This window comes from Narcine bancroftii, chromosome 1, assembly GCF_036971445.1.
Source record: "Narcine bancroftii isolate sNarBan1 chromosome 1, sNarBan1.hap1, whole genome shotgun sequence".
Taxonomy (NCBI): domain Eukaryota; kingdom Metazoa; phylum Chordata; class Chondrichthyes; order Torpediniformes; family Narcinidae; genus Narcine; species Narcine bancroftii.
The window spans coordinates 155,818,104-155,830,792 of NC_091469.1; positions in this window are offsets into that span (position 1 = coordinate 155,818,104).

Genomic DNA, 12,689 nt, shown 5'->3' on the forward strand with positions numbered 1-12,689 from the left:
GGAAGGGCCTATTAACTGTGGGTGAATGGGTGTGATTGGGCAACTCAGGCTCGTCGAATGAAAGCGCCTATTAATTGTGGGTGAATGGGTGTGATTGGGCAGCACAGGCTCGTGGAATGGGAGGGCCTACTAATTGTGGGTGAAAGGTGTGACTGGGCAACACAGACTCGTGGAAAGGAAGGGCCTATTAATTGTGGGTGAATGGGTGTGATTGTGCAACACAGACTCGTGGAAAGGAAGGATCCATTAATTGTTGGTGAATGGGTCAGACTGGGCAAAACAGGCTCGTGGAATGGAATGGCATATTAATTGTGGGTGAATGAGTGTGATGGGGCAGCAGAGACTCGTGGAAAGGAAGTGCCTATTAATGGTGGGTGAATAGGTGTGATTGCGCAGCACAGACTCCTGGAATGGAAGGGCCTATTAATTGTGGGTGAATGGTTGTGATTGGGCAGCGCTGACTCGTGGAAATGAAGGGCCTATTAATTGTGTATGAATGGGTGTGACTGGGTAACACAGGCTCGTGGAAAGGAAGAGCCTATAAATTGTGGGAGAATAGGTGTGATTGCGCACCACAGACTCGTGGAAAAGAAGGGCCTATTAATTGTGGGTGAATGGGTGTGATTGGGCAACAGGCTCGTGGAAAGGAAGGGCCTATTAATTGTGGGTGAAAGCGTTTGGTTGGGCAGCACAGACTCGTGAAATGGGAGGGCCTACTAATTGTGGGTGAATGGTGTGACTGGGCAACACAGACTCGTGGAAAGGAAGGGCGTATTAATTGTGGGTGAATGTGTGTGATTGGGCAACACAGTCTCATGGAAAGAAAGGGCCCATTAATTGTGGGGTAATGGGTGCGATTGGTCAACAAAGGCTCGGGGAAAAGAAGGACCTATTAATTGTGGGTGAATGTGTGTGACTGGGCAACACAGACTCGTGGAAAGCAAGGGACTATTAATGGTTGGTGAAAAAGTGTGATTCGGCAGTACAGAGTCGTGGAATAGAAGTGCCTATTAATTGTGGGTGAATGGGTGTGATTGGGCAACACAGACTCGTGGAAAGGAAGGGCCCATTAATTGTTGGTGAATGGGTCAGACTGGGCAACACAGGCTCGTGGAATGGAACGGCATATTAATTGTGGGTGAATGAGTGTGATTGGGCAGCAGAGACTCGTGGAAAGGAAGGGCCTATTAATGGTGGGTGAATAGGTGTGATTGCGCAGCACAGACTCCTGAAATAGACGGGCCTATTAATTGTGGGTGAATGGTTGTGATTGGGCAGCGCTGACTCGTGGAAATGAAGGGCCTATTAATTGTGGATGAATGGTTGTGACTGGGCAACACAGGCTCGTGGAAAGGAATTGCCTATTAATGGTGGGTGAAAAAGTGTGATTGGGCAGCACAGAGTCGTGGAATGGAAGGGCCTATTAACTGTGGGTGAATGGGTGTGATTGGGCAACTCAGGCTCGTCGAATGAAAGCGCCTATTAATTGTGGGTGAATGGGTGGAATTGGGCAGCACAGGCTCGTGGAATGGGAGGGCCTACTAATTGTGGGTGAAAGGTGTGACTGGGCAACACAGCCTCGTGGAAAGGAAGGGCCTATTAATTGTGGGTGAATGGGTGTGATTGGGCAACACAGACTCGTGGAAAGGAAGGGCCCATTAATTGTTGTTTAATGGGTCAGACTGGGCAACACAGGCTCGTGGAATGGAACGGCATATTAATTGTGGGTGAATGAGTGTGATTGGGCAGCAGAGACTCGTGGAAAGGAAGGGCCTATTAATGGTGGGTGAATAGGTGTGATTGCGCAGCACAGACTCCTGAAATAGACGGGCCTATTAATTGTGGGTGAATGGTTGTGATTGGGCAGCGCTGACTCGTGGAAATGAAGGGCCTATTAATTGTGGATGAATGGGTGTGACTGGGTAACACAGGCTTGTGGAAAGGAAGGGCCTATTAATTGTGGGTGAATGGTTGTGATTGGGCAGCGCTGACTCGTGGAAATGAAGGGCCTATTAATTGTGGATGAATGGGTGTGACTGGGTAACACAGGCTCGTGGAAAGGAAGGGCCTATTAATTGTGGGTGAATGTGTGTGACTGGGCAGCACAGACTCGTGGAAAGGAAGAGCCTATAAATTGTGGGAGAATAGGTGTGATTGCGCACCACAGACTCGTGGAAAAGAAGGGCCTATTAATTGTGGGTGAATGGGTGTGATTGGGCAACAAAGGCTCGTCGAATGCAAGCGCCCAATTAATTGTGGGTGAATGCATGTGATTGGGCAGCACAGGCTCGTGGAATGGGAGGGCCTACTAATTGTGGGTGAAAGGTGTGACTGGGAAGCACAGACTCATGGAAAGGAAGGGCCTATTAATTGTGGGAGAATTGGTGTGACTGGGCAGCACAGGCTCGCGGAATGGACGGGCCTATTAATTGTAGGTGAATGGGAGTGATTGGGCAGCACAGACTCGTGGAAAGGAAGGGCCTAATAATTGTGGGTGAATGGGTGTGATTGGGCAACAGGTTCGTGGAAAGGAAGGGCCTATTAATTGTGGGTGAATGGGTGTGACCGGGCAGCACACACTCGTGGAATGGACGGGCCTATTAATTGTGGGTTAATGGGTGTGACTGGGCAGCACAGACTCGTGGAAAGGAAGGGCCTATTAATTGTGGGTGAATGAGTGTGATTGGACCACACAGGTTCGTGGAAAGGAACTCCCTATTAATTATAGCTGAATGAGTGTGATTGGGCAGCACAGACTTGTGGAAAGGAAGGGCCTATTAATTGTGGGTGAATGGGTGAGATTGGGCAGCAGGCTCGTGGAAAGGAAGGGCCTATTTATTGTGGGTGAATGGGTGTGACTGGGCAACACAGCCTCGTGGAAACGAAAGGCCTATTAATTGTTGGTGAATGGGTCAGACTGGGCAACACATGCTCGTGGAATGGAACGTCCTATTAATTGTGGGTGAATGAGTGTGATTGGGCAGCAGAGACTCGTGGAAAGGAAGGGCCTATTAATGGTGGGTGAATGGTTGTGATTGGGCAGCACTCTCTCGTGGAAATGAAGGGCCTATTAATTGTGGATGAATGGTTGTGACTGGGCAACACAGGCTCGTGGAAAGGAAGAGCCTATTAATGGTGGGTGAAAAAGTGTGATTGGGCAGCACAGAGTCGTGGAATGGAAGGGCCTATTAACTGTGGGTGAATGGGTGCGATTGGGCAACTCAGGCTCGTCGAATGAAAGCGCCTATTAATTGTGGGTGAATGGGTGGAATTGGGCAGCACAGGCTCGTGGAATGGGAGTGCCTACTAATTGTGGGTGAAAGGTGTGACTGGGCAACACAGACTCGTGGAAAGGAAGGGCCTATTAATTGTGGGTGAATGGGTGTGATTGGGCAACACAGACTCGTGGAAAGGAAGGGCCCATTAATTGTTGGTGAATAGGTGTGATTGCGCAGCACAGACTCCTGGAATGGAAGGGCCTATTAATTGTGGGTGAATGGTTGTGATTGGGCAGCGCTGACTCGTGGAAATAAAGGGCCTATTAATTGTGTATGAATGGGTGTGACTGGGTAACACAGGCTCGTGGAAAGGAAGGGCCTATTAATTGTGGGTGAATGTGTGTACTGGGCAGCACAGACTCGCGGAAAGGAAGAGCCTATAAATTGTGGGAGAATAGGTGTGATTGCGCACCACAGACTCGTGGAAAAGAAGGGCCTATTAATTGTGGGTGAATGGGTGTGATTGGGCAACAGGCTCGTGGAAAGGAAGGGCCTATTAATTGTGGGTGAAAGCGTTTGGTTGGGCAGCACAGACTCGTGAAATGGGAGGGCCTACTAATTGTGGGTGAAAGGTGTGACTGGGCAACAAAGACTCGTGGAAAGGAAGGGCGTATTAATTGTGGGTGAATGTGTGTGATTGGGCAACACAGTCTCATGGAAAGAAAGGGCCTATTAATTGTTGGTGAATGGGTGTGACTGGGCAGCAGAGGCTCGTGGAATGGACGGGCTTAATAATTTTGGGTTAATGGGTGTGACTGGGCAGTACAGCCTCGTGGAAACGAAGGGCCTATTAATTGTTGGTGAATGGGTCAGACTGGGCAACACAGGCTCGTGGAATAGAACGGCCTATTAATTGTGGGTGAATGGGTGTGATTGGGCAACAAAGGCTCGTCGAATGCAAGCGCCCAATTAATTGTGGGTGAATGCATGTGATTGGGCAGCACAGGCTCGTGGAATGGGAGGGCCTACTAATTGTGGGTGAAAGGTGTGACTGGGAAGCACAGACTCATGGAAAGGAAGGGCCTATTAATTGTGGGAGAATTGGTGTGACTGGGCAGCACAGGCTCGCGGAATGGACGGGCCTATTAATTGTAGGTGAATGGGAGTGATTGGGCAGCACAGACTCGTGGAAAGGAAGGGCCTAATAATTGTGGGTGAATGGGTGTGATTGGGCAACAGGTTCGTGGAAAGGAAGGGCCTATTAATTGTGGGTGAATGGGTGTGACCGGGCAGCACACACTCGTGGAATGGACGGGCCTATTAATTGTGGGTTAATGGGTGTGACTGGGCAGCACAGACTCGTGGAAAGGAAGGGCCTATTAATTGTGGGTGAATGAGTGTGATTGGACCACACCGGTTCGTGGAAAGGAACTCCCTATTAATTATAGCTGAATGAGTGTGATTGGGCAGCACAGACTTGTGGAAAGGAAGGGCCTATTAATTGTGGGTGAATGGGTGAGATTGGGCAGCAGGCTCGTGGAAAGGAAGGGCCTATTTATTGTGGGTGAATGGGTGTGACTGGGCAACACAGCCTCGTGGAAACGAAAGGCCTATTAATTGTTGGTGAATGGGTCAGACTGGGCAACACATGCTCGTGGAATGGAACGTCCTATTAATTGTGGGTGAATGAGTGTGATTGGGCAGCAGAGACTCGTGGAAAGGAAGGGCCTATTAATGGTGGGTGAATGGTTGTGATTGGGCAGCACTCTCTCGTGGAAATGAAGGGCCTATTAATTGTGGATGAATGGTTGTGACTGGGCAACACAGGCTCGTGGAAAGGAAGAGCCTATTAATGGTGGGTGAAAAAGTGTGATTGGGCAGCACAGAGTCGTGGAATGGAAGGGCCTATTAACTGTGGGTGAATGGGTGCGATTGGGCAACTCAGGCTCGTCGAATGAAAGCGCCTATTAATTGTGGGTGAATGGGTGGAATTGGGCAGCACAGGCTCGTGGAATGGGAGTGCCTACTAATTGTGGGTGAAAGGTGTGACTGGGCAACACAGACTCGTGGAAAGGAAGGGCCTATTAATTGTGGGTGAATGGGTGTGATTGGGCAACACAGACTCGTGGAAAGGAAGGGCCCATTAATTGTTGGTGAATAGGTGTGATTGCGCAGCACAGACTCCTGGAATGGAAGGGCCTATTAATTGTGGGTGAATGGTTGTGATTGGGCAGCGCTGACTCGTGGAAATAAAGGGCCTATTAATTGTGTATGAATGGGTGTGACTGGGTAACACAGGCTCGTGGAAAGGAAGGGCCTATTAATTGTGGGTGAATGTGTGTACTGGGCAGCACAGACTCGCGGAAAGGAAGAGCCTATAAATTGTGGGAGAATAGGTGTGATTGCGCACCACAGACTCGTGGAAAAGAAGGGCCTATTAATTGTGGGTGAATGGGTGTGATTGGGCAACAGGCTCGTGGAAAGGAAGGGCCTATTAATTGTGGGTGAAAGCGTTTGGTTGGGCAGCACAGACTCGTGAAATGGGAGGGCCTACTAATTGTGGGTGAAAGGTGTGACTGGGCAACACAGACTCGTGGAAAGGAAGGGCGTATTAATTGTGGGTGAATGTGTGTGATTGGGCAACACAGTCTCATGGAAAGAAAGGGCCTATTAATTGTTGGTGAATGGGTGTGACTGGGCAGCAGAGGCTCGTGGAATGGACGGGCTTAATAATTTTGGGTTAATGGGTGTGACTGGGCAGTACAGCCTCGTGGAAACGAAGGGCCTATTAATTGTTGGTGAATAGGTCAGACTGGGCAACACAGGCTCGTGGAATAGAACGGCCTATTAATTGTGGGTGAATGAGTGTGATTGGGCAGCAGAGACTCGTGGAAAGGAAGGGCCTATTAATGGTGGGTGAATGGTTGTGATTGGGCAGCACTGACTCGTGGAAATGAAGGGCCTTTTAATTGTGGATGAATTGGTGTGACTGGGCAACACAGGCTCGTGGAAAGGAAGGGCCTATTAATTGTGGGTGAATGTGTGTGACTGGGCAGCACAGATTCGTGGAAAGGATGGGCCTATTAATTGTGGGTGAATGGGTGTGATTGGGCAACAGGCTCGTGGAAAGGAAGGGCCTATTAATTGTGGGTGAAAGCGTGTGATTGGGCAGCGCAGACTCGTGGAAAGGAAGAGCCTATTAATGGTGGGTGAAAAAGTGTGATTGGGCAGCACAGAGTCGTGGAATGGAAGGGCCTATTAACTGTGGGTGAATGGGTGTGATTGGGCAGCACAGGCTCGTGGAATGGGAGGGCCTACTAATTGTGGGTGAAAGGTGTGACTGGGCAACACAGACTCGTGAAAGGAAGGGCCTATTAATTGTGGGTGAATGGGTGTGATTGGGCAACACAGACTCGTGGAAGGGAAGGGCCCATTAATTGTTGGTGAATGGGTCAGACTGGGGAACACAGGCTCGTGGAATGGAACGGCATATTAATTGTGGGTGAATGAGTGTGATTGGGCAGCAGAGACACGTGGAAAGGAAGGGCCTATTAATGGTGGGTGAATAGGTGTGATTGCGCAGCACAGACTCCTGGTATGGAAGGGCCTATTAATTGTAGGTGAATGGTTGTGATTGGGCAGCACAGACTCGTGGAAAGGAAGGGCCTAATAATTGTGGGTGAATGGGTGTGATTGGGCAACAGGTTCGTGGAAAGGAAGGGCCTATTAATTGTGGGTGAATGGGTGTGACTGGGCAGCACACACTCGTGGAATGACGGGCCTATTAATTGTGGGTTAATGGGTGTGATTGGGCAGCACAGACTCGTGGAAAAGAAGGGCCTATTAATTGTGGGTGAATGAGTGTGATTGGACCACACAGGTTCGTGGAAAGGAACTCCCTATTAATTATAGCTGAATGAGTGTGATTGGGCAGCACAGACTTGTGGAAAGGAAGGGCCTATTAATTGTGGGTGAATGGGTGAGATTGGGCAGCAGGCTCGTGGAAAGGAAGGGCCTATTTATTGTGGGTGAATGGGTGTGACTGGGCAACACAGCCTCGTGGAAACGAAGGGCCTATTAATTGTTGGTGAATGGGTCAGACTGGGCAACACATGCTCGTGGAATGGAACGTCATATTAATTGTGGGTGAATGAGTGTGATTGGGCAGCAGAGACTCGTGGAAAGTAAGGGCCTATTAATGGTGGGTGAATGGTTGTGATTGGGCAGCACTCTCTCGTGGAAATGAAGGGCCTATTAATTGTGGATGAATGGGTGTGACTGGGCAACACAGGCTCGTGGAATAGCAGAGCCTATTAATGGTGGGTGAAAAAGTGTGATTGGGCAGCACAGAGTCGTGGAATGGAAGGGCCTATTAACTGTGGGTGAATGGGTGTGATTGGGCAACTCAGGCTCGTCGAATGAAAGCGCCTATTAATTGTGGGTGAATGGGTGTGATTGGGCAGCACAGGCTCGTAGAATGGGAGGGCCTACTAATTGTGGGTGAAAGGTGTGACTGGGCAACACAGACTCGTGGAAAGGAAGGGCCTATTAATTGTGGGTGAATGGGTGTGATTGTGCAACACAGACTCGTGGAAAGGAAGGATCCATTAATTGTTGGTGAATGGGTCAGACTGGGCAAAACAGGCTCGTGGAATGGAATGGCATATTAATTGTGGGTGAATGAGTGTGATTGGGCAGCAGAGACTCGTGGAAAGGAAGTGCCTATTAATGGTGGGTGAATAGGTGTGATTGCGCAGCACAGACTCCTGGAATGGAAGGGCCTATTAATTGTGGGTGAATGGTTGTGATTGGGCAGCGCTGACTCGTGGAAATGAAGGGCCTATTAATTGTGTATGAATGGGTGTGACTGGGTAACACAGGCTCGTGGAAAGGAAGAGCCTATAAATTGTGGGAGAATAGGTGTGATTGCGCACCACAGACTCGTGGAAAAGAAGGGCCTATTAATTGTGGGTGAATGGGTGTGATTGGGCAACAGGCTCGTGGAAAGGAAGGGCCTATTAATTGTGGGTGAAAGCGTTTGGTTGGGCAGCACAGACTCGTGAAATGGGAGGGCCTACTAATTGTGTGTGAATGCTGTGACTGGGCAACACAGACTCGTGGAAAGGAAGGGCGTATTAATTGTGGGTGAATGTGTGTGATTGGGCAACACAGTCTCATGGAAAGAAAGGGCCCATTAATTGTGGGGTAATGGGTGCGATTGGGCAACAAAGGCTCGGGGAAAAGAAGGACCTATTAATTGTGGGTGAATGGGTGTGATTGGGCAACACAGACTCGTGGAAAGGAAGGGCCCATTAATTGTTGGTGAATGGGTCAGACTGGGCAACACAGGCTCGTGGAATGGAACGGCATATTAATTGTGGGTGAATGAGTGTGATTGGGCAGCAGAGACTCGTGGAAAGGAAGGGCCTATTAATGGTGGGTGAATAGGTGTGATTGCGCAGCACAGACTCCTGAAATGGACGGGCCTATTAATTGTGGGTGAATGGTTGTGATTGGGCAGCGCTGACTCGTGGAAATGAAGGGCCTATTAATTGTGGATGAATGGGTGTGACTGGGTAACACAGGCTCGTGGAAAGGAAGGGCCTATTAATTGTGGGTGAATGGTTGTGATTGGGCAGCGCTGACTCGTGGAAATGAAGGGCCTATTAATTGTGGATGAATGGGTGTGACTGGGTAACACAGGCTCGTGGAAAGGAAGGGCCTATTAATTGTGGGTGAATGTGTGTGACTGGGCAGCACAGACTCGTGGAAAGGAAGAGCCTATAAATTGTGGGAGAATAGGTGTGATTGCGCACCACAGACTCGTGGAAAAGAAGGGCCTATTAATTGTGGGTGAATGGGTGTGATTGGGCAACAGGCTCGTGAAAGGAAGGGCCTATTAATTGTGGGTGAAAGCGTGTGGTTGGGCAGCACAGACTCGTGGAAAGGATGGGCCTATTAATGGTGGGTGAAAAAGTGTGATTGGGCAGCACAGAGTCGTGGAATGGAAGGGCCTATTAATTGTGGGTGAATGGGTGTGATTGGGCAACAAAGGCTCGTCGAATGCAAGCGCCTATTAATTGTGGGTGAATGCATGTGATTGGGCAGCACAGGCTCGTGGAATGGGAGGGCCTACTAATTGTGGGTGAAAGGTGTGACTGGGAAGCACAGACTCATGGAAAGGAAGGGCCTATTAATTGTGGGAGAATTGGTGTGACTGGGCAGCACAGGCTCGCGGAATGGACGGGCCTATTAATTGTAGGTGAATGGGAGTGATTGGGCAGCACAGACTCGTGGAAAGGAAGGGCCTAATAATTGTGGGTGAATGGGTGTGATTGGGCAACAGGTTCGTGGAAAGGAAGGGCCTATTAATTGTGGGTGAATGGGTGTGACCGGGCAGCACACACTCGTGGAATGGACGGGCCTATTAATTGTGGGTTAATGGGTGTGACTGGGCAGCACAGACTCGTGGAAAGGAAGGGCCTATTAATTGTGGGTGAATGAGTGTGATTGGACCACACAGGTTCGTGGAAAGGAACTCCATATTAATTATAGCTGAATGAGTGTGATTGGGCAGCACAGACTTGTGGAAAGGAAGGGCCTATTAATTGTGGGTGAATGGGTGAGATTGGGCAGCAGGCTCGTGGAAAGGAAGGGCCTATTTATTGTGGGTGAATGGGTGTGACTGGGCAACACAGCCTCGTGGAAACGAAAGGCCTATTAATTGTTGGTGAATGGGTCAGACTGGGCAACACATGCTCGTGGAATGGAACGTCCTATTAATTGTGGGTGAATGAGTGTGATTGGGCAGCAGAGACTCGTGGAAAGGAAGGGCCTATTAATGGTGGGTGAATGGTTGTGATTGGGCAGCACTCTCTCGTGGAAATGAAGGGCCTATTAATTGTGGATGAATGGTTGTGACTGGGCAACACAGGCTCGTGGAAAGGAAGAGCCTATTAATGGTGGGTGAAAAAGTGTGATTGGGCAGCACAGAGTCGTGGAATGGAAGGGCCTATTAACTGTGGGTGAATGGGTGTGATTGGGCAACTCAGGCTCGTCGAATGAAAGCGCCTATTAATTGTGGGTGAATGGGTGGAATTGGGCAGCACAGGCTCGTGGAATGGGAGGGCCCATTAATTGTTGGTGAATGGGTCAGACTGGGCAACACAGGCTCGTGGAATGGAACGGCATATTAATTGTGGGTGAATGAGTGTGATTGGGCAGCAGAGACTCGTGGAAAGGAAGGGCCTATTAATGGTGGGTGAATAGGTGTGATTGCGCAGCACAGACTCCTGAAATAGACGGGCCTATTAATTGTGGGTGAATGGTTGTGATTGGGCAGCGCTGACTCGTGGAAATGAAGGGCCTATTAATTGTGGATGAATGGGTGTGACTGGGTAACACAGTCTCGTGGAAAGGAAGGGCCTATTAATTGTGGGTGAATGGTTGTGATTGGGCAGCGCTGACTCGTGGAAATGAAGGGCCTATTAATTGTGGATGAATGGGTGTGACTGGGTAACACAGGCTCGTGGAAAGGAAGGGCCTATTAATTGTGGGTGAATGTGTGTGACTGGGCAGCACAGACTCGTGGAAAGGAAGAGCCTATAAATTGTGGGAGAATAGGTGTGATTGCGCACCACAGACTCGTGGAAAAGAAGGGCCTATTAATTGTGGGTGAATGGGTGTGATTGGACAACAAAAGCTCGTCGAATGCAAGCGCCTATTAATTGTGGGTGAATGCATGTGATTGGGCAGCACAGGCTCGTGGAATGGGAGGGCCTACTAATTGTGGGTGAAAGGTGTGACTGGGAAGCACAGACTCATGGAAAGGAAGGGCCTATTAATTGTGGGAGAATTGGTGTGACTGGGCAGCACAGGCTCGCGGAATGGACGGGCCTATTAATTGTAGGTGAATGGGAGTGATTGGGCAGCACAGACTCGTGGAAAGGAAGGGCCTAATAATTGTGGGTGAATGGGTGTGATTGGGCAACAGGTTCGTGGAAAGGAAGGGCCTATTAATTGTGGGTGAATGGGTGTGACTGGGCAGCACACACTCGTGTAATGGACGGGCCTATTAATTGTGGGTTAATGGGTGTGACTGGGCAGCACAGACTCGTGGAAAGGAAGGGCCTATTAATTGTGGGTGAATGAGTGTGATTGGACCACACAGGTTCGTGGAAAGGAACTCCCTATTAATTATAGCTGAATGAGTGTGATTGGGCAGCACAGACTTGTGGAAAGGAAGGGCCTATTAATTCTGAGTGAATGGGTGTGATTGGGCAACACAGACTCGTGGAAAGGAAGGGCCCATGAGTTGTTGGTGAATGGGTCAGACTGGGCAACACAGGCTCGTGGAATGGAACGGCATATTAATTGTGGGTGAATGAGTGTGATTGGGCAGCAGAGACTCGTGGAAAGGAAGGGCCTATTAATGGTCGGTGAATAGGTGTGATTGCGCAGCACAGACTCCTGGAATAGACGGGCCTATTAATTGTGGGTGAATGGTTGTGATTGGGCAGCGCTGACTCGTGGAAATGAAGGGCCTATTAATTGTGGATGAATGGGTGTGACCGGGTAACACAGGCTCGTGGAAAGGAACGGCCTATTAATTGTGGGTGAATGTGTGTGACTGGGCAGCACAGACTCGTGGAAAGGAAGAGCCTATAAATTGTGGGAGAATAGGTGTGATTGCGCACCACAGACTCGTGGAAAAGAAGGGCCTATTAATTGTGGGTGAATGGGTGTGATTGGGCAACAGGCTCGTGAAAGGAAGGGCCTATTAATTGTGGGTGAAAGCGTGTGGTTGGGCAGCACAGACTCGTGGAAAGGATGGGCCTATTAATGGTGGGTGAAAAACTGTGATTGGGCAGCACAGAGTCGTGGAATGGAAGGGCCTATTAATTGTGGGTGAATGGGTGTGATTGGGCAACAAAGGCTCGTCGAATGCAAGCGCCTATTAATTGTGGGTGAATGCATGTGATTGGGCAGCACAGGCTCGTGGAATGGGAGGGCCTACTAATTGTGGGTGAAAGGTGTGACTGGGAAGCACAGACTCATGGAAAGGAAGGGCCTATTAATTGTGGGAGAATTGGTGTGACTGGGCAGCACAGGCTCGCGGAATGGACGGGCCTATTAATTGTAGGTGAATGGGAGTGATTGGGCAACAGGTTCGTGGAAAGGAAGGGCCTATTAATTGTGGGTGAATGGGTGTGACCGGGCAGCACACACTCGTGGAATGGACGGGCCTATTAATTGTGGGTTAATGGGTGTGACTGGGCAGCACAGACTCGTGGAAAGGAAGGGCCTATTAATTGTGGGTGAATGAGTGTGATTGGACCACACAGGTTCGTGGAAAGGAACTCCATATTAATTATAGCTGAATGAGTGTGATTGGGCAGCACAGACTTGTGGAAAGGAAGGGCCTATTAATTGTGGGTGAATGGGTGAGATTGGGCAGCAGGCTCGTGGAAA